This window comes from Ovis aries, chromosome 9 (genome assembly GCF_016772045.2).
Source record: "Ovis aries strain OAR_USU_Benz2616 breed Rambouillet chromosome 9, ARS-UI_Ramb_v3.0, whole genome shotgun sequence".
Classification (NCBI taxonomy): Eukaryota; Metazoa; Chordata; class Mammalia; order Artiodactyla; family Bovidae; genus Ovis; species Ovis aries.
The window spans coordinates 59,240,293-59,264,050 of record NC_056062.1 but is presented as its reverse complement, the minus strand read 5'-3'; the positions used below and the strand labels follow the sequence as shown (position 1 = coordinate 59,264,050).

Sequence of the window (23,758 nt, the reverse complement as noted above, 5' to 3'; positions counted from 1 at the left end):
TGGAATCCTGTTGTGTCCAGGAGTGTGTTTATTTCTAGGCTGTCACACCATGCACCATGACACAATGCAAAAAGGATAGTCTCATGTGATAAGGTCTCCCCATTGTCCTAAGAAGCACTGTTCTTCACACCTGGCCGGAAAAGGTGCGCTTCTAAAACTGGAGGCCGTGAGATAATATCTGAAGATTACACTGGAAATCTTGTGACTTTATTATTTGAAAAATTCTCCGTTTTCCCCCAGTAAAGAGCTGTCTATTCTTTCTCTCTCTTTTTTTTTTTGATATTTACTTTGATATTTCTTTTTATTTTTTATTTATTTATTTTTTTAATCTTTAATTCTTACATGCGTTCCCAAACATGAACCCCCCTCCCACCTCCCTCCCCATAACATCTCTCTGGGTCATCCCCATGCACCAGCCCCAAGCATGCTGCATCCTACGTCAGACATAGACTGGCGATTCAATTCTTACATGATAGTATACATGTTAGAATGTCATTCTCCCAAATCATCCCACCCTCTCCCTCTCCCTCTGAGTCCAAAAAGTCCATTATACACATCTGTGTCTCTTTCCCTGTCTTGCATACAGGGTCGTCATTGCCATCTTCCTAAATTCCATATATATGTATTAGTATACTGTATTGGTGTTTTTCTTTCTGGCTTACTTCACTCTGTATAATCGGCTCCAGTTTCATCCATCTCATCAGAACTGATTCAAATGAATTCTTTTTTACGGCTGAGTAATACTCCATTGTGTATATGTACCACAGCTTTCTTATCCATTCATCTGCTGATGGACATCTAGGTTGTTTCCATGTCCTGGCTATTATAAACAGTGCTGCGATGAACATTGGGGTACATGTGTCTCTTTCAATTCTGGTTTCCTCAGTGTGTATGCCCAGCAGTGGGATTGCTGGGTCATAAGGTAGTTCTATTTGCAATTTTTTAAGGAATCTCCACACTGTTCTCCATAGTGGCTGTACTAGTTTGCATTCCCACCAACAGTGTAGGAGGGTTCCCTTTTCTCCCCACCCTCTCCAGCATTTATTGCTTGCAGATTTTTGGATCGCAGCCATTCTGACTGGTGTGAAGTGGTACCTCATTGTGGTTTTGATTTGCATTTCTCTAATAATGAGTGATGTTGAGCATCTTTTCATGTGTTTGTTGGCCATCCGTATGTCTTCTTTGGAGAAATGTCTATTTAGTTCTTTGGCCCATTTTTTGATTGGGTCGTTTATTTTTCTGGAATTGAGCTGCATAAGTTGCTTGTATATTTTTGAGATTAGTTGTTTGTCAGTTGCTTCATTTGCTATTATTTTCTCCCATTCAGAAGACTGTCTTTTCACCTTGCTTATATTTTCTTTTGTTGTGCAGAAGCTTTTAATTTTAATTAGATCCCATTTGTTTATTTTTGCTTTTATTTCCAGAATTCTGGGAGGTGGATCATAGAGGATAATCATACCAATGTGGATAAAATTTTGTAGAAATAAAACCATTATAAAGCCATAGTAAGACTGAGTATGCTAAAACAGAGATTTTATCAGATGCCTATGGTTTCTTTTAGCAAGAAAAGGATGGGCTTATTTTTTTAAATATGGGTATCAATATTCTCTTCAACCAAAAAGTTCCAACTTAACAGATAATGCAACCCAAAACACCATTTGGAGCTAAACGTAATTACAGTATTACATAGTGAATTGACCAGTATGCAATAAAAGTTTTGAAAATCCAACTTTAAGTAACTTTCTCACAAGTTCCCCTATTCACGGCACCAATAACATGTTGGCTGGTTCTCCCAACTTCATTTTGTAATCTCCCTAGCACATTCGGAAGTTCTTCTGAAACTAAAAATAGAGAAGAAAGAATTAAGTTGTTGATGAGGAAAAGAAGTCTGAAATCTCTGAACAGTGAGACTCACATGAATGATTAAACTTCTCTTCCAATCAGTTTTTGAATCTGTTACCAGGATGTGCAATAGAGTACAATACTGATGGTTCAAGAAAGTTTTGTAACTCCTAGAGCTGATTGGCAAGACCAAATCAGTAGTTGAACTGGTAGAGTTTGAGCAATGGAGAGACTGACATTCCCCTTTATATTAAGCATATTATAATTGGATAAAATTCCTTCTCAGGACAAAACAATGCCTTTAGCTAAACTCTGAGTCATCTAAGAAACAAATCTGAAATCTAAAGACTTTTGAATGAGCCTGGTACACAAAAAGCACTTAATAAGTACATATTCAAAGCATGAAAGAATAAATATACAGAACAGTCCTCTCCACAATTAACGAATCTTTATGGAGAACACTGCACTATCTTCTTCTCCTGTGGTCAATCACCCAACAGTCACCATACGTATTTAACGATCCTGGTCGTCAATGCCAGTCTAGCCCTAATCCATATTCCAAAAACAAAGAATTCAAGAAATAAATCCTAGAGTTATTAGGCAGATCTTCTGCCAATGCCCTAGTTGTTATTACCTCAACACCTCTCTTCCTCACCTAAAAGAGATTAATTAGTTCCTAAAAAGTCTCTCTCACCCTGGTGTTCTCACTGCCCAGCACATAGGAAGCCCAATAGAGGTTTTCTAAACTCAGGAATCAAGCACCAGTTTTTGTTCAATGGGTCTCAATAAGAAAAGAGTAAAAGAGGTGTAGGTCTGTGTGGAATCTAGAAAGATGGTACAGATGAGCCTGCTTGCAGGGCAGAAACAGACATAAGAACGAACACACGGACACGGAGAGGGAAGGAGCGGGTGAGACGCACTGGAAGATTAGAACTGACACACACGCACTACCCTGTGTAACATGCATAGCCGCTGGGGAGCTGCTGTCGAGCACGGGCAGCTCAGCTCGGCACGGCGAGGACCTACAGGGGTGGGATGGGGAGGAGGCAGGGGTGGCAAGGCAGGGTGGGAGTGGGAGGGAGGGGCTACATGTATGCATACAGCTTCACTTTGTCGTACAGCAAAAACTAACACAACACTGTAAAGCACCTACACGCCAAAAGCAAGAAAAGCATAAAGGAACACACCATCACTCCAGCCTGCTTAAGTCTTGGCTGATGCCTTGAGTGAGTGAAGTCGCTCAGTTGTGTCCGACTCTTTGCGATCCCATGGACTGTAGCCCACCAAGCTTCTCCGTCCATGGGATTCTCCAGGCAAGAATACTGGAATGGGCTGCCGTTTCCTTCTCCAGGGGATCTGCCCAACCCAGGGATCGAACTCAGGTCTCCTGCATTGCAGGCAGAAGCTTTAATCTCTGAGCCACCAGGGAAGCCCAAATTATCTCTGACCTAATAACCCCATTAAAGTGGACCTGGCAGAACATACCTGTCAGTTTGCAGGGGGGTGGGAGGTGGAGGGGGGAGGGGGGAATCAAAGAAATGTACTAATGACTGGTTTTATAACCCAAGCTTTGCCAGACAAACTCAGTGGGGAAGACTCCAAATCCCTTTCTGGGAACCTTGATGAGAACCTGGACCAAGGAAATCATAGGGTTTAGAGAGTAAAGATTCTAACTCTACTGAGCTAGAATAAACAGGTCTTATTCTGTTTATGTTATGGTCTGAAGTGACCATGTTCCAGATGCTACCTGACCCACTGTAAGCCCTCTCATCAGAGTTACTACAAAGTCCTCTGTCCTACCTGCTACAGCCTGAATGTTTGTGTTCCCCAAAATCCATATATTGAAACCTAACCACTAAGGGGACAGAATTAGGAGGTGGGACCTTTGGGGAGGGGAGTCAGTTATTAGGTCAGGAGGGTGGGTCTCTCATGGGTGGGATTAGTGCCCTTATAAAAGAGACACCAGGCAGATCCCTCATTACCCCCCTACACCATGTGAGGACACAGCAAGAAGGGGTCAGTTTGCCCCCTAGAAGAGGGCTTTCACCAGAACCTAATCATGTTTGTACCCTGATCCCAGATTTCCACCACCACAACTATGAGAAACAAATGTATGCTGCTCGTAAGCTACCCAGGCTGTAGAATTTTGTTAAAGCAGCTTGACCAGATTAGGAACTACCTCTGTACTTGCTACACGCATCTTCCTCAGGCTTGGCTGTGTGCACATCCATCTTCCTAACCCAATCATAGGCTCAAAGACTGTGGGCATCAGATCTTTGTTCAGCAGTTCTACAAACAAGCAAGAAACTAAACTGGGCATGTCACAGAATTCAGCCATTGTCAAGGTTGCCTGACGGAGCATCAGGGTCACTGGTGAAACCTTCAAGACAGAGACACCCAGAAGCCCACCCCTTGAGATGCTGAGTCCTTGCATAGCAATGTTTTAAAATAGTCCCTGGATGACTCTGAAAGCACAACCCAGGCTGAGATCCAAGGCATGGTGTTAGTTAAGCATCTTCCAGGTACCTGGGCCCAATCTGAGCTGGGGGCAAATGCTAACCCAATCTTATTCTTTGAGTGATTCTGGGCAAGTCATTTGACAAGTCTAAGCCTCTCCATCCTGTAAAATAGACTGATCAATACATACCAAGTGAAGCCTTTGCAAGGATAAGTGTGAGTTAAGCATAGTTCCCTCCTGATGATACACTCTTGGTGTTTAATCCAGGTCAGGTATTTGGGCTGGGAGTCCAAAGCACAGGGCCTTCTACAATCCATATTGCACCACAACAGATGTGAATTGAAAGGAACTAGGATGAAGCTTTATTGCTAACAAAGTGCAGATGTTTCAATCACTAGGTACTAGGTATCACCCACTAGCACTTCTCATGCAAATATCTTCTAACAAATTGGTGAAGGGTTAGGAGAAAATGGTTTTGAAAGAGTTGAGTAATGTTGAACTTACATCTTCAAGTTAACAAAACAATACTTGGAGGTCAAGATTATACAGTATGGAGACAAGGATGCCGAGGCTGTTAAAATAATCCATAAGCTTCCTTGGTGACGTTGCTTCTCCAAAGGGAACAATGGGAGGAAGGGTGAAGAAAAAGGGTAACACCTTCAGAATTTGGACATTACTGTGTGTCCCCATTTTGCTATTAAAGTCATACACCTTACCTTAACTATGACACTATGACAGGCTATACTTTGAGCATCCAACAGAAGCTTCATTGAAAAGTCTAGGTTTCCTTTAGATTTATGGTATTGAAGGGGTTTTTCTCTCTTCTCACTTTCTCTTGGCTTCTTCCTTCCTTCTTCGCTCCCTCCCTCTTCCTCCCTTCCTTTCTTTTAGTATTCTTACTAGAGAACATAGCACATTCACAGCCTAGTGAAAGACAATACCATTTCTACAATAGAAATCAGTGGGGAAAAATAATTTGCTTAATAGACATTCACTTACTGCAAACTTTAATGGAAGGCATCTATTATATAATTGGGAACTAAAAGCCACATTCTCACATATACTTACCCATTCTATGTTACTCATATGTGTATGTGACTTCACTTAGACAAAAAGTGGTGTTTTTACTTAGACAAAATGGACCTTTTCCATTGCAGAGCATTTAAAAGTAAAATGCTTATCTGTCCTGCATTTTCACCACCAACGAATTCTGTCACTGTGTATTCCCCTGATAATCTATTTTAAAGGGACATTTCAAGCAGCAGAAAAATAAAGAATAATATCCCTTAGATGAATCTGACTTGTAAATAAGGAAAGCTATTAAGTGCTTAGTGTTTTGGGTCTATCGTAAACACTATAAATAATCTCAGACTATACAGCTCACTTGACTTTACCCAGGGAGACCTCACTGTTTTGGCAAGGAACACCACCATATCGGGCCAATTTTCTGGAACCCAACCTTTATCCCTTTAAGAATAAAACAAAATAAAAGGTGGGAGGGATGAGGCTGTCAATCAACTAAAATAAAGAGTGTAAGAATGCCAGCAATGCTTGTATAATGTTATGTCTTGCTCATTAAGTGTCTAGTTATGGTTGTCAACTACCTAAAATTTGGTGAAAGCACAAAACCAGGTTTTTTTCACACCATCAGTACTTTTATGGAATTGGAAGTCTCTTTGAATAAACCATTTTAAGACCCAGAGTACAAAAATAATCCATCCTGAAAATGCCTTCTATTCTGAGTTCCTGGCATAAAGCTATTGTGTCCAGTGATTTCATATTATGGCCTTCCACACATAAAGGAAATGCTCTGAATCCTAAGGACTAATTACATATCCCCAGACTTCCTCTTTCCACAGAGCTTTTTAATTGGGTACTTTAACTTGCCAAGTATGTTCAAAAATGGTATTTCAAGTAAGCACGCAAAGTAACTGCCAATCTAGAAGTGGAATATCCAACCACCCCACTTTGGATAAGGAACTAATGCTCTTATTTAAAGCTATTTGTTTTCCAATAGATGACAATAGAGAAACCAAGTATTAACCTTATTGAATTCATCCGCACTCACAATAATATGAATGTTTTAGTATAATTTCAATGCCAAAAGATAAGGTGAGAAAGGGTTAGAAGTCTAAAATTAGATATCATTACTCAAACTGGATGTAAGTATATGTACTATATAATAGATATATTCACTTTATTACTTCCTGTAAGCAATTAGTTTAATAATAGACAGAATGGGGTAACTATTTAGGGGCTTACCTTTGTGGTAGACTCAGTTATTTCTGAAGCCTCCCTTCTCCGATAAAACCCTGGGCTTTGATTCAAGAGAAAGGGGCCTATATCACATACAAGGCTCTGCAACATCACACAACCACATAAAACTGTCACCGTGAAATACTGCACTGCATGATTTTGTTACTGCTTCTTTTATTCTTGCAGCAATGGACACACAACCTCAGAGGATGAATTCACCACTTCAAGGCTCGTACCCAGCACTGGATAGGAACAATAAAAATGGTCTTGGGAACAGGAGCCCCCAGGGATGTAGGCACTACCATCCAATATGACAACAGATCCACCTCTGAATTAATAATTTTTATACTTTCCACAATATGAGGGGTTTTTTTTTTTTCCCCCTCAGACAGGAATACTCCTCCATTTCCCAAAAGAAGCCCAACCCCAAAATTAAATCCAATGCTACTAAACCAGTGAGCAAATTTCCAGCATCAGATATTCATATACTAGCTTCAGATTATAACTATGGTTTTCAAAACAATTATCAGGCATTGGCAGGAATCTTTAACCAAGGATCAGAAGATCTGAAAATCCTATCAAAATGTATACAAAAGTTTGATGTGTGTTTTTTTGAAAGGAAGGTTTTAGAATATGTAGAGTGGTCTGTGACCTACCCCTCCAAAAAATCAACACCTGATATAAAATTGTTTCTTTAATTATGGGAAAATTTCATAAAAGGAGCTATCCCAATTGAACAGAATATTGAACAGGGAGTAAATATTTCCCCTTTTTTAGCCTAACATGTTTACCTAGAGAGAATGTGATGACAAACCTTTGTCATTTACGCCATAATAGGAAAAAAAAAGGCTGGATTCATGCATGTAATTGGGGAGTTTTTGTTGTTATTATTGTTATATATTAATGTACAAAAGGGATTCTTTATAGTATGAGCAGAATTTTAAAAGCTGGTAGAAACAAGCCCATTCTCAGGCTTATAAAACAAGCCTTTATAGATAATTATGTTTTATTACTCTTCATTTTATGGGGATTGTGCTATACAAAACAAATACCAGATGCCTATTTGTTTTATTCATTTCAGGGAGAAAAAAAAAAATCTTACAAGTACCTCTGTGAATAGAACTGCTTTTAATTAAACACAATGCACAAGGAGCACATAAAAATTAATACTGTTTGAAGCCAGCAGGTAGAAAGTACATGTATCACAAAGTAACTGCAGAAGACCCGGCTCCCCCCTCCTAGATGAGCTGAGAAAGAAAACACTCCCAGGCTTCCTACCCGGGAGCTGAAATCAGCAAGCGATACTCCAACAAGGTCATTCCTAGGCTTGTTCGGGGTAAATTAAGGCCAATATTCATGGAAACATAAAACCTGGAGGTGAGGGGGGTGGGGGGTAGTCTTTTAATGGCACCTGTACTAAACCATACCCCACATTACTCTCCTTGAAATCAGGCAGGTCTGCTCTGACCCACGTGGGTAAAGCTGTTGGGATGGAATGAAACAGGTTCATTTCTGCTCCATCAGAAAAATGCAAAGTGATTTTTGGCGTGGTTCTGACTTAGTCTGCAAACACCGCAGAAGGACATGTCACACACTGGCTGCTATCTGATTAATACAGTCATGCTTAAGGGGGAAAAGTAGCGGGGGCGGGAACAGAGAAAAGAACAGCCACACGAAAATTTGACCGTTTCTTCCTGACCCCAAAGACATAAATCATATCTGTTCAACTGTCAGTTCTAATCAGAAAGTGAAAACTCAGCATGCAGCATTTTAGTCCCACAATGAGAAACATTTAACTTTTTTTTTTCCATTTGCTTTTGCTTTGTTTGCTTTTGATCAAATCAGAGGAAGACCCACTCCCTACCCTAGTCTCAGACTTTCGATATCATCTGACCAGTTACGATTTGTACTCGGTTGTGCCGAGAAAACATAAACAGACATTTTGAAAGTACTATGTGAAGTAGTGCTAAAAACCTTTTCCAAATTACATTTATTTAAGGGGCCACACCCCAAATTTCACTGTCTGCAATTCTGAATCTCAGAGTAGCCCCAATTTCTGTGAAAACAGTTCTTTATTCCTGTACATAGACTTATGTTTTTTCAGTTAACAGAATTTGGTCCTTTAGTTAAATGGACACACTAAACTGTGCATTATTTTTGTATTTTAAAAAGCAATTAAAATCCTAAGGCTTTTTAACCTTTGAAACAGATCTTTAATCAGGTGTAGGCGACTGAAAAAAATACATCACTTAAACTACTAAACTAGTTATCCCGGCCCCCCCCACAAAAAAACATTCATTTTGCTAGAAGAATACTTAGTGTACCTCTTTTTCCTGGACCAAGAATGGAGGCTAAATATACAGGAAGACAGACTAAGATCAGGATTCAAATGCCACACTTGATACTCTGCTGTAACCTAATCAAAAGAATTATTTTCACAATGGAATAGCATACAGCTGTTAAAACAAGGGAGAGATTTGTATGTACTGACATGGAACAGTACTTGATGTATAATGCAGTGATTAAAAAAAAATTACAAAGGAGGAGATTGTGTGTGTGTATCTGTGTGTGTAAAATAATCCTATTTTTAAGAAAATAAATAGTATGCTATGTGCCTCAAAAACAGGATAGATACTCTCAACAGTTCAAGATGATATGTGGGTGCATTACAGGTAAGTTTCACTTTCTGTAGCATCTGAACTTTGAACAGTGCTCAAATATTAGTTCTGCAATCGTAATTAAAAACTTTTTTTTTTTTCTCAAACACTCACTGGATTGTGGTTTACGCTATTCCCTTGGGTGGCTTTATCTTAAAAGTTAAATGTAAACTCCAGCTTCTGAGATAAGAACCCTTAAGAGTTAGAACAGCTTGATTTGAATGGCAATAAGAGGGGTGATGTAGGATAAGGGAATTAGGGAACAGGAAGAGAGAGAGAAAGAGAGAGAGAGAGTGTGTGTGTGCGTACGCATGTGCATACAACCCTCACAGGAGGGAGGGAGGGTTACTAAAAAAAGACGAACTGAAGAATTAAAAAGAAGCAGCAGAGAGTAGGGTGGGTGACTCAGACTAGAGGGAGGGTTTTCGTGAACAGCCACAAAGAAATGCTTCTGACAGTCCCTGGTTAACAGCCAAAGAGGACCCAGGAAAAAAGAGGTGTGTAAAACCCATCCTTGTCAAAAGGCAGTGGGAGGTGACAGGAGCTGCTCTGCAGAGAAGTGAGTGGCAATAGACGGCCTGGAAGAAAAGAATGAAGTGGCCTAGAGACGAACCCTGGAAGCTGAAAGCCTGCCTGCAGGAAACGGCCCGGGATGCATGAGGCCACAGAACTGCATCCCTGGGCCTTCTGTGTAGTCTCTGAGATGGGATTAGAGTCCAGAAAGGCTCACGGCACCAAGAGTGGTTGGCTCAGCATGGTAGGCGGTGCCCGTTCATTAGCAGACAGTGGGGATGGAGATTCTGGTCCCAGCAGCTCGGTTGGTCCCTTCCTGGGAGGGGGCAATAGAAACAGCAGAGGAGTGAGCAGAGGCTGCTTCTCTTGCAGAGCTGTCAGGAAAGCCCACCACACTTCCCTACAAGGACTGCTCTCTCTTGGCCTGCCCTCCAGAAGGAAGCGAACTTTGAAGCAATAGAAACTGTACCTGGCCAAGAACCGAGGCCTTAGACAACACAGTGCAGCTCAAGGGCCATAAAGCAGGCTTTTCAGGATATTACAGAATTACGACCGGGAACCCACTCATAGCTAAAATGACAGTCAGAGACACAAGTTATTTCAAAGCTGCAAATCATCATCTGATTTTGGTGAATCTCTAACTTCATAAGGGCTTCCCTTGTGGCTCACCTGGTAAAGAATCCACCTGCAAGGCAGGAGACCCAGTTCAATCCCTGGGTCAGGAAGATCCCCTGGTGAAAGAAATGGCTACCCACTCTAGTATTCTTGCCTGGAGAATTCCATGGACAGAGGAATCTGGCAGGCTACAGTCCACGGGGTCACCAAGAGTTGGACACAACTGAGCAACTAACATTAACTATACTGAACCCAATGTGGGGGGGCAGGCAAAGGAGGGGGGATTCTTCTAAACCTACTTTTCCTATTCAATATCCCCTTCGGGTTGCTTATTCCAAACAAAATGAATGAATTCTACTAAGTTCCAAAAGTCTTTCTTTCCACATTTATAGGTCACCATGGCCAAAAGATACTCATTGGACAAATATTTCTAGAGGAGCTACTATACGCTCAGCACTGTGTTAATACCAGGAAAACAGATGAAAAACAAATACACAAGTCTAAAGATGAAACTTATGATTTAAGTCTTACTTAAGTCCAAGTAGAATACAAAGTATGAAACCTCCAAATAACTTTGTGATCCAAAGATATCTAGAGGCAAATGGTAGAGAGATAGCCTATTACGGTTACTCTTCCACTATGAAATGAGGTTCTATGTACTGGGATCGCAGTAAATTTTTTGGCCCCGTTGATCTGTATTTGAAAAAGATAGATACTAAAGAAAAATTAAACTAAAAAACAGTATTTTTTTAAAAGACGAAAAATTCCAGTATATATACCATAATCTTACCTTCATCTGTTTGGGTTCTGGAATTTCTAGAACAAAGAAAGGACTTCAATGGGCTAATCAAATGCAGTAAGATTGAACTAAGTACCTACCAAGTCAGCTACTGAAGTGGGAAGTGAACTCTGGGGGTACAAAGGAAAAGGAACCAGCTTTACCCAGGTATACACCTAGAGAGACAAAATAGGTATCTAGGGAGACAAAACCTAAATAATCACAATGAACAGTAGAATGACATTAAGGTTTAAAACTGCCCCAATCTAAATTCCGGAACTTCCCCAGGCACTGAATGACAGGACATAAGGAAGTCCCCCAAAGCTTGCAGACGTCTAAAATTATACCGGGTGAGGAAACAGTGGTGAGGAAGCTTCAGAGAGTCCATCCACACGTGATGGAAACAGGCCCTTAGGTTACCACCTCACCTGCTGTGTGTGCACAGAGAGAGCAATGCTTAATCCAGGCTTCTGCTGATGAGCCTGGTGATAACCAGGGAATGCCCTGGGTCTGTTGATTTATGAAAAATCACTTGGCCACTTTTCTACCCCCTCAAGGGGAATTCAAATGACAGGGTTCAAATGACAAGATCTTACACCAGTCCTGAACCAAGGAGCAGACTGAGAAAGCTGCTGTACCTGGGAATTCCAAAGCGAGTATCTCAGATGTTAAAAGACATGTCAAAAAATCCAATTAGTTCACCTCATCTAATTAAATGAGTTAACTGGAAATACAAAATGATCCTTTTATCTCCACTACTACCTAAATCTGCAAGTCAGCTTACTGGGAGAAAGAAAAGCAGTTTTTATTTTGTGGAGAAGAGATGATCGAACTGTGGTGGGGGGGGGGGGGGGAAAGTCCCTGATTCTTGGTGGAAAACAATAGGCAACACTGACCCAATAATATTCCCAGGAAAAAAAATGATTTTGAATATTTCCTCCACATACAAACAAAGATTAGAGTCGCTATTATGAATAAAATACACACCTGCTTATTCTCTGCAGCCAAGTACTATCGTGTTTCAGATGACGGCGGAAGGTCCCACTTACACTTAATGAACTGTCCCTAGAGTCTCTTTTGCAAAAGCTGATGTTAAAGAACACTCTACAGGATTCTGTGATTTACAACAAGGATATGATCCTGTTCTTTGGGGGGCAGGAGGATGTAATAAAGTGCCAAGGGATAAGGTGTGGCCTGTGTGGTATATCTTAATCACATAGTCAGGCCCATTTCAGTATGGAATAAAGTAGGAATCAGATCACATCTGGATTTGGTGGCAGAAATGGTTATTTCAGAACAGCGCCTACCACGTGTTTGTCCATAACTGCAGCTGTGTCTCTCGAGAGAAAGAATGAAAATATAAATTACGATGTGTCTGAACCCTCCCAGGTCTTCAGAACACAGGCTAAAATTTCCTCTCCAATGTTCACCCTGACTGCAATTACAAGTTTATCATCAAGGGTAGGTACAGCACTGCTTTAACTCAGCACGCAGAAAGGGTCCAGAGGTCTGGTTCCTGCTGCAGCTGATAGTGCCTTCCTAAAGAAAAGCCATCAATTGTTAACTATCATGCAAATTTGGGAACGTACAAAGTTATTCACTATTATCGCTTCCTGAGTTGCTAAGTACCCCATCATGAGGGGACTGCGCCTTCATCTACTTGAATTGAGAGAGAAGAAAAAAGAAAAAAAATAGTATTATCTTCTCTGTCTCAAGCGGGTTTAGCTCAGAAAGTCATTTCAGGTGATGCCACTGGCAAGTCTGCCACTGTTTTACTGCTTTTTCAAAAAAAGCAGGAACAATGGATGGAAGTGGGGGTTGAGGGAGGATGGATACACATATACGTATGACTGGATCATTTTGCTGTGCACTTGAAACTATCAGAACATTGTTAATCGGCTATACTCCAAGAATAAATAAAAAGTTTAAATAAAAAAAAAAGAGGCAGGAACTAGAAGATTCATGTCATTGCTTAGCTTCACAGAATGGGTGGAAAGCATGATGTGTACATTTGTAAAAGAAAAAATTATAAGACATTAAGTCATATTAACGATTTGCATCCTTGGTGAAACAACTTCTGGGAAATGAAACTCTGTTGTATTTTGGCAACAGTTACAACAGGTGGTTGGAATTCTGGGCACTTGCCAAACCACCTAGAACTTCTATATGACTAGCAAGCTACTGTACCACATTGCAGGTTACAGTTAGACTGAGCTATAAACAGAGCCAACGGAAGAAATGGAAGGGATGATAAACAGACACAGGCAGTAAATCGGAAACTGTACAAGACAAACGTGATTTAATGGCACAGGAAGATTAACGACAGTAACAATGGTTACTGATCACTTACTGTGTAGGCACTGTTCTAAGCATCTTACGTGTAATATTCACTTAGTCCTCACAGTCACAACCCTATGAAGTAGGAGTTATTATCATCCGCATGCTATAAATGAAGAAATGGGAGGAAAGAAGACGCCCAGGGTTTCATGGCTGGTGGCAGAACCACCATTCAAGCACCTGGTTTCCAAAGCCCAAGTGCATGACCTCCGTGCCATACGGTCACACTCCTGGAAGTCAAGAGACAGGTGCTCCATCCCCTATTCTGTCATAACCAGGCACATGACCTGGAACAAGTTGCCCAACTTCCCTGGATCTCTACTTCCTCATCTATATAACACAAGAGTTACATCAGATCTTTAAGGTCACGCCAATGATCTGATTTCCCCTCCTTCCAGATAAAACTGACACCAGGCTCCTCTCCTCAGATGAAGACACAGATGCAAAGACATACAGATGTGTGTACAGACAGAACTGACAGCTCCCATCAGGGCCAAACTCACAGGACTCAGGCAAGAAAACCAGTAAAGGGAAACCTGAGGGCCCAGCGAGGCCCAAAGCGTCACAGCACCCCTAGAATATCTACTTAATACTCGGAACTTAAGAGCACTCAATCTCTGAGCTTATTTTTATAAAAACTTCAGATTTATTCTGAGAGTATCATTTACAGTAGCCAAGACATAGAAACAACCTAAGAACAGATAAAGGAAATGTGGTCCAGGTACACAGTGGAAGATTATTCAGCCTTAAGAGAGAGGGAGATCTTGCCATTTGGGACAACATAGATCTTGAGAGTATTATGCCAGGTGAAATAAGTCAGAAAAAGACAAATACCATATGATAGTCATACCATACGAATACTACTTATGAATAAAAATGCGGTCAAAAAGTACAAACTTGCAGTTTTAAGATAAATGGTCCTGGGGACATAATGGATAGCATGGTATCTAGAGTTAACAACACTGTAACGTATGTTTGAAAGGTCTTTACGAGTAAGTCTTAAAATTTCTCAGCACAAGAAAAAAATTTGTAAAAATGTATGGTGATGGACGTTAACTAAACTTACTGTAGTAACCATTTCACAACATATACATATTGCTAATATATAGGTGGACTTCCCTGGTAGCTCAGACGGTAAAGAATATGCCTGCAATGTAGGAGACCCAGGTTCGATCCCTGCATTGGGAAGATCCCCTGGAGAAGGGAACAGCTACCCACTTCAGTATTCTTGCCTGGAGCATTCCATGGACAGAGGAGCCTGACACAGTACATATACATATAATATTCTACAATATATCTATATATATCATCATTTGGCAATATATATGATATATACATATATATGTATACGTAAAATCATTATGATGTACACCTAAAACTAACACAATGTTATATGTCAATTATATCTCAATTTTTCAAAAAGGTCCCTTTTGATATTTCATCCTTGTTATTCTCTTTTTAGAGAAGTCAATGGCAACCCACTCCAGTACTCTTGCCTGGAAAATCCCAAGGATGGAGGAGCCTGGTAGGCTGCAGTTCATGGGGTCTCTAAGAGTCAGACATGCCTAAGCGACTTCACTTTCACTTTTCACTTTCATACACTGGAGGAGGAAATGGCAACCCACTCCAGTGTTCTTGCCTGGAGAATCCCAAGAATGGGGGAGCCTGGTGGGCTGCCGTCTATGGGGCTGCACAGAGTTGGACACGACTGAAGCGACATAGCAGCAGCAGCAGCATTCTCTTTTTCCCTACTTGGGTCACTCCTTAGAGGTGGCTAAGTCTAAAATAAGTGGAGGAAAATACTACTCCTTCTCTGAACTTTACTAAACATTTAGGTACTTAAATTTTATCTTTATATAGAATACTGTTCAATTTTTTATAAAACATGTAATATAGCTCTACAATCTAAATACAGAGCATATTATACATTTCCAGTCTCTGAATCAATAAAAGACTGACGACCCTACACTTACAGATTTGCAACATTACACTTGCAACGCTTAAAAATGCCGTTATCATAAAAGGTGTTGCTTAAAGGTAGCTTTTTTAATGCAGTGTGAATTTTAAAGGAGCGTGCGGCATTTAAGAAATGATGTCTTCAAGAAAAATTTATTCTCTGTTGCTCAGTAAAGCTGAAGCATCTCGGTATTAGATCCGTTCTGATTAGATTTTCAGATTGCTTCAGATATACAGACCTAGAAATCATTTTAGAAAATGACCTTCCCAAGCTTTGTAAAAACATAAAACATAATTCATATTTAATCAAGTGTCATATGATGGCCACCAAACCAGAATCCTTATTTAAGAGCTACTAAGAAGCCAAGTAAGTGTGACCCAGTATCTTCTCTCTGATCTACACACCTTGAATACTTCTACACAATATCCAAACAATTCCACAAGCTAACACAAACAAGTCAGCAGATTTTTACATGCAGGAACTGGAGGCCAATGGGAGAAACAATGGAATACCTTCCCTCTGCTTTTTTCCCCTTTGCTTTTTAATTAAATGATAAATCTCAATATGAATTCATTAGAAGCCTGATAGCTCAATTAAGCACTGTGTTACTATATACTCTGGGGCAACGCTTCAATATCAGTTAACAGAGTTGGGATGTAACCTGAGCAGGAAATGAAAGCCAAAAGTTATATTCGACCTACCATTTGGGAGAAAAATTGCAATTCAGGGGGAACAGAAAGTCCCAGTATCTACAGACTGTTAAAATTAAATGACAAAAACACCATAATGGTTTCTCCTGTAGCAATAAATTCCTTAGATTCACATTACATAGTAAAGCCTGTCAGTTCATTTTAATTTGGTTTCACCGATAGCTTATTCAACAGAACAAGAACAAAAAAGAAAAAGAAAGAAAGGAAGGAAACTACTGTGGAGAGGCAGAAAAAGGTTATTGGGAGAAATATCCCCTTTGGAAATAAAAAGAAACTGGGTGAATTAGTAAATGATGCACTTGGGGAAAACACGGGGATTCCTGGGCTGTAAACCAAAGACAGGGACACCTACAGACCCATACATCGAATCAATGGTTAGCAGCATTTTGATTAAACACAGTAATCAAATAAATGAACGTTAAAGAAATGTAATTAAATACATGTCAAATAAATGAATAAGTGTGATTTACTAAATAAGTTAAATTTTTAAATTTACAAATAAACACAACTTGTTTAAATAAATGTAATTTCTCTTTTTCACTTACCCAACAAAAACTGAGTGCCCAGTGTGGGTGGGTGAGGCACAGTGCTAGGCTGTGAAGATACATCAGTGATTGAGCTCAGTGTCACTTTACCAACAGGGCCTTCCTGCCCCCACATTTACTGCAAATGGCCCCTCCCATTCTCACTGTGCATCCACATCACGTGGTGAGCGTTTCTAAACACCTGAACTTCATCCCCCAAAAGTCGGATTGGCCAGGAGGAGGACCTGGGCCCCGTTTCCAGAAGCTCCCCAGCCTGAGAGCCAATGTCTTCACCCCTTTCCAAGGGTTGTTTTCTTCCCAGGATCCAAAGCTTTCTAACATAGGCCACAATAGACATGGCCATCAGTCTCCAGTCGTTAGACTGGGGCCATCGAGGGGCAGGAATGTGTGTCTGTCTGGTTCACTGTTGAATCCCCTGTGCCTGGAAAACAGCAGGTGCTCAGGAAGTATCAGCTGAGTAAGTTCAGTGAAAAACCAACCTGAATCCTCCCCTCAGGGCCTATACAATTACTGAGGAGAGAGAAAAACAGATAGTTAAACAAATGGAAAAAAACACAGCCGTGCCAGGTAGAACAGTTCTACAAGAGCCCAAAACAGGGGACTGTGACAAGTCTGGGGCATCAAGGAAGTGACTCTGGAAGAAATGAATGGAGCAGGGGACAGCTTTCCAAGAAAGAGAGAGGAGGGTATGCGGGGGGGAAAGGGAGGAAGAGGAGGAAGGAGACTTCACTAAGAGCCTGAGGACAGAACGGCAGGGGGAGCTGCACCAACCCCAGCCCCACCCCCACCACACTGTAGGGATGAACCACGAGAAGCCCCCAAGGCAAATCCCAGTATGTGGTGGCACGGTCCTACGTTATCAGTGCTGCTGTGGATGCTTTCCACCAGTCTGTCAGGATGCCAGCATATATGCAGGATGTGTGAAATCCATTCCAGATTTCCACCCATTAGTTCCCATGCTGGACTCCCCTAGAAAAGGGGAAAAAACCAGGACATGTGCCCCAATGCACCATCCAGGGCAGCCTCTAGGCTCTAGACAAGCGGCTCTTCATCCCTTTGTGGGCACATTCTCTCTCTAATTCCTAGCCTCCACACTCCACACCTGGGGCAGCTCTTTACCTGAGCCCAGGGCCCAAGTCACTCGGAAGACTAGTCCATCAAGAATAACTAGCATCACAGGCCCACACAGCAATACGAGAAAACTTCGTATTTCTCATTACAGTACTGATATGTATCATAAAACCCCAGAAATCTGAGTTAGCAACAAATACCAGAACTTTCATACAAACCCCAAGGACACCCCTTGTACCCCAAGCCCTTGGAGAACTTGCTGAGCTTAGTATTAATAGATAAGCTTTCAAATGGAGAGCTTCTTTTTAGGGCCACCAAAATATTTTTATTTTCACCTCAGGGGTTGAAAAAAAAAGTTATAAAACTCATTACATGCTCCCTGACTTTCTTAAACAAAGGCCAGTGTACACAAGTGATGGCTTGTGGTCAGCACTATGCCATGGCATAGTTTATCTGATATTTACAGAGGCTCTGGTCGGTGTGACCGCCACAGTGCCCGGGGGCAGGACTCACAGGCATACATATGGTGTATCCGTAGGACACGCTCGGGCTCTGGGCTAGCCGAGCTTAAGCTGCAGGGCTTCTTGAATGGATAAGGAGATGTGGTCCATATATATGTAATAGCATATTGGCCATAAAAAGGAACGAAATTATGTAATTTGCAGAGATGTGGATGGACCTTGAGACTGTCATATAGAGTGAAGTAAGAAAGAAAAACAAATACTGTATAATATCACTTACATATGGAATCTAGAAAAACAATACAGATGAACTTAGGTGCAAAGCAAAACTAGAGACACAGATGTAGAGACAAACATATGTACAGGTAGCAAGAGGGAAAAGGGACAGAGGGATGAATTGGGAGGCTAGCACTGATACTATGTATAAAATTAGTAACTAATGAGAACCTACTGTAGAGCACAGGGAACTCTACTCAAGGCTCTGTGGAATAACAAGGAAATCCAAAACAGAGGGAAAATATGTACACGTGTGGCTGATTCACTTTGCTGTACAGCAGAAACTAGCACAACTTTGTAAAGCAACTACACTCCCATAAAAACAAATTAAAAAAAAATTTCAGGGCTTCTTTACTTCTTCTGGGTGTTAACGCTTCCTGGCCTGCTTCCTTCTATTTGGGTTGCCAGCTGTCCCTTCTTCCCAGACCTGCCTTCCCAAGAATCGCTCTCTCTTTAAATTGATTGCTTGGAATCTGCTGTGGGCTAAGAAACCAGATTACCAAGCTGATTAGAACTGTCTCTTCTCCAGTAAGATGAAATAAATTCTAGGTGAGAAACACGAGTGATACTCTATAAATCAATCACGCTATTGTTGACGTGTGTGTGGTCTTTATGACATCAGCTCCAGCTGTGCAGAAGCAATAGACGCCAACGTAAAGAACGCAGGCGCAGAACGCTGATGGCATTCTGGTTGATATCCCTGCTGTGTGCACTTAGGCAAGTCACTTATAAAGATTCTCTGAACTTCGCTCTGCATCTCAAATGCATATCTTCCTGCTTGGGTGGACATAAAGATTCAAGAAGATACTGCCCATTACCCAGCACACGGTACACTCTCAAGAATGCTATCATCATCATCAACCAGGCTCAAATCTGTCAGTGCCAACAGGATATGGCTTCAACAGTGTTTACCACAGCCAACTTCCCCTAACCACAGACCCCCATTTCGGGAAGCAACTTTAGGCTGCTCTTTGCAAAAGGATAGCCACCAATTCAATTAAGAATGACAATCTGACAGGGCAGCCTTTTAACCGATGAGGTCGCCACCAGACCCAGAGACGTGGCCTAATACGAATGGCTCTCCCTCGAAGAAGTAAAGATCCCCAGGGCAGCCAGTCAGGCTGGTTTCATCCAGGGCCTACATGAGCGAATTCAGTAAAGACTGGCCCGTGGTTGGCAGACACACACAGTGACAGAGGGGCCAGCCAGCGCAGAGATGAAGGTCCAGATGGAGATACCCAGCTGTTGCGCTGGGTCCTGAGAACTCACTGGAGCAGTTCCAGTCCAGCTTCTGTTCCGTGTGCCCTTCCCAATAAATCCTGTGACGTAAGGTGGCCTGAATGGTACTCTGCTCTTAGCAACCTAAGCGCCTGTGGAACCAACCCGTTCATATGCAGTATCCTTCCAAAAGTTCTCCTCAACCAATCAGGGTGCCGAAGTCACCTGCAAAAGTGACCATTTGCATTCTTGGAGCAGTCGCCCCAGGGAACTTGAAGGATGTGGAGGCAAGGCAGTGCCTGACTGCCCCAGAGACAGCCAGCTCCACGTGCCCATACCCTTGCCCCAGGCCACCTGCAAGCTCCAATGCCCATCTACATCTTTCCACAGCCCACAGAAACAATGGGTGGCCTTCCAGAGCACCTACCACAATTTCCTGAGGATTACACATCAAGAGAGAGGTGAGCAGTTATTTCTGCGGCTTAGTAAAGAGCCAAGTTATGAAACAAAACAAACCTCTGTGGCTGATTAGAAAATGACAGGAAGATGGTTTTTAATAAACACCACCACCTTGCAGAGCACATTAGCATTTCCCAGTTTTTGCATCAGAAGCATGCACCCACACTACCTCCTTTCAATGTCCTGGTGAGGGATTGTGATCCCCACTCCCAGATGTGGAAACTGAGGCTGAGAGGTTCATCACCTAGTCCAGAAACGTGTGTGGGTCAGTGACTTCCCTGGTCCGGGGTCGCTGCACTCTTCTAAAGGGCTTTGCAGGAATCAAGAAGGTATACAAGACAGGCAAAGTTCTCCAAAATTCTCACTGCTGCTCAAAGCAATTATGATGCAAAGAGAGCCTAACTAACTAGGCATAAGGAGATTGGTTCACTTTATTTTCTCTCTTGTTTTTTTTGTTTTGTTTTGTTTTTCTTTTTTTCTTGGCCACACAGGCTTGCGGGATTTTAGTTCCCTGACCAGGGATTGAACCCAGGCCCTCAGCAGTGAAAGCACTGAGCCCTAACCAATTCCCCTCTGACTTGGTATTTAAATCACTTAGAATAGTGCCTCATTTGCACTTAGAATCCCAGATCTGACCTGGACACCCCACAGGCAAAGCCACCTGCCTCAATTCACCTCCAAAGAACTATAAACTCAACAACCAAAGAGAAAAGAGATGAGGGACTTTGAGCAACTGATACAATTAACTTAAAAAAATGACACCTACCCAGGTTAGGCCCACAGATTCTGAGATCCCAGGAAAGGACTGCAGGATGCAGGGAGGAAGAAGTCTGCTCAGTAAGAGACACAACAGAGGTTTTTGGCTCCAGCAAAAACAAAACTTCAAAGGGACCAGAGCTGCGGGAGCTTCAGAGACCCCCTGCAGGACCAATTAACACCTACAAATGTTTATCTAAGCAGTCATTTCATGATGGCTACTTCACTAAATGGGTGCTCAGACTCACCTCAAGAACAGCTATTCCTCCAAAAGGGATCTGGGTGGGGGTTGGGAGAAAGGAAGTGCTGTATTTTCTGAGAGAGAACTTAGTCAAGAAGAAAACAAATCCTCAGTACAGTGAAATTCATCACAGGCCCAAGTATAATACAAGACGGGAAACAAGTTAAATCTGTTAACTAAGAAAATGGAAATCAACTAGGATATAGGTATGAGTTACTAAAAAGAACTATGCAGCCATTAAAAATCCTACTTTAACATTTTAATAGGCTTTTCCTATTTAGAGGGAGAGAAAAATGCTCTGGGATAATGTTAAGAAAAGAGCAACATGTAAAAATACATTTAAAGTCGGACTCTGACTTTATAAAACCCACAGACGAGGCTGGCCGGAAGTTTGCTGTATTCATTCCTGGATGCCTCAAGCTCCAACACCTATGCGTCTGGCACAAACAAGACACTGCAAGAAAATGTGTCAGATTCATTATTTACTATTAATTAAGCAGTAATTAACATATCTATAGAAGGCACTTGGATATGCAGAGACAGAATGACATAATCACAGAGGTGTACATGTTGGTTATAAAAGGTGAACTTCTGAAGTTCAACAATAGTGGTGAGCTCTTATTGTGGGGATTAGAGAAGAAACTTATTTTCATATTCCTATCTTTTGCATTTACCTAATTTTTCACAAAAGCTCTGCATGCTGATTGTGGTTGTGGTAGTCACTCAGTTGTGTCCGACTCTTTGAGACCCCATGGGCTACAGAGCCCTCCAGGCTCCTCTGTCCATGGGCTTCTCCAGGCAAGAATACTGGAGTGGGTTGCCATTCCCTTATCCACAGGGTCCTCCCGACCCAAGAATCGAACCCAGGTCTTAGGCTCTGCATAGCTCATAATTTTTTAGCCACTGTTTTTCTATAGGGATCCTGAGGGTAGAGAGCAGTGGTGTGCTATACTCTAGAAACTGGGCTCATTCTGTCAGAAGTGGAACCTTCCAGTGGGTCTCCCATTTCGACAGGATCACACCTTCTTACCTGGGGCAAAGATCACTCCTGTGATCTTTGAACCATCTCATAGGTTCCCTGACACCTAGTGTGGTCACTCCTGTACAATCTCACGGGTTCACTGACACCTAGGACAGGGCAAACCCCGCAATGTGCTATCACTGAGGGCAAAGGTCACATACAACTCACTTCCTCACTTTTCTGGGAAGAGCTTTTGGAGAGAATTAAAGCCAGAATCTACACAGACACAGTTATTAACACCCCTTGAACTGATCGGAAGAGGTGAAGGAGTTCAGTGTTTCTGTTGTTCAGTCACTAAGTTGCGGTCTGACTCTTTCGACGGCATGAACTGCAACACACCACGCTGATAAATGGGGCCATCCTGATCCCATCTCTGAGCCAAATTTTTCCTTGGAAAACATGTATAGAAAGGAAAGCAGCGGGGGGGGGGGGGGGGGCGGGTGGAGAGATATGATGCACAAACACTGGAATGCTATTAAACTCACACACAACTGTGAATAGACAGACATGTTGTTTGGCTCTTTAGGGTGGTAACGTCCTGTCGAGGGAACACCATCCTCGGCACTCAGAATGCCTGGTTCGGACACCGCTGCGTCCTCACCAGATGCAACTGTGGCTCCTTACTTGACCTTCTCGAGGCCTATCTGTAAAATGGAGATTTGACACTGGTTGAAAGGCTTAAGGCGCTCATAAAGGCAACCTGACGTCAGGCACCGGGCAAACGCCATGCAATTGTGAGGAGGTCCTTGCGCATTAGAGGAACCTGGTCACTGGGCAGAAGAGCTTTGAAGGAAAACCAGATGGTTGTCGAGCTCAAGAAAATGCAAACTCCTGTGTTCACATCCAGGCAAAAACACACTCCAGAGTCTGGGGCAGCCGGTGACCACTGAGCCAGAGAGGTTCCTCTGAAGAGGCAGGAAAATGACGGTCACGAGGGAGCAGCAGGAGGCTTCAGAGAAATGAGAGGAGCCACACAGCTTGGGCTTGCCCCCATTCAGGCACCCACACGCTGTGCAGCCTACGATGCACCTCACCAGAGCAGGCCTCAGCTCATGTACCTGGAGCATGGCCTGCCGAGACACCCATGAGCAGAGGAGCCAGGCCCTACCAAGCACAACCTTTGGTGTGACCTTAGCATACTCAAGGTCATTGGCAGCAGGTGTCTCATTGCCACAGTTCTGGGGAGGCACATCCACAGGCCTTCCAACAAAGGGAACATGCGTTTTGGCCAAGTCTGTGCCATCTAAAGCTGATATCACAGTCACGGGGACGACCAACAGTGGCCTCTCACAGGCAGGGCCTTCCTAGTAAGCCATTCTCTGCAGGCTTAGGTCAAAGATTCTACTGGCAACTGTCATTTGTTGAACTGGACTCAATCAATCTGCAGTGTCCTTAGAAGTAGCACAAAGAACCCCAACCTTTAGGGATTCCTTACAAATTAGGTTCTTGGGCTCTCTCCAGAAAGCAAGTTCAGAGGAATCGAGAAACGTGTGGGGGTGGGGGGCGGGGGCTAACGGGGAAGTGTTAGAGAAAGTTTTAGAACCTCAGTTCAAGAAGACACAGCTGCCAACTTCAAGATTAGCCTAG

At 42.3% G+C, this 23,758-nt stretch overlaps 1 protein-coding gene across 1 annotated transcript in view; it reads right to left on the bottom strand.

Moving 5' to 3' along the window:
* Positions 1-23,758, bottom strand: part of EXT1 (exostosin glycosyltransferase 1) — a 317,674-nt gene that overhangs the window by 287,797 nt on the left and 6,119 nt on the right. The gene's annotated exons all lie outside the window — the stretch shown is intronic.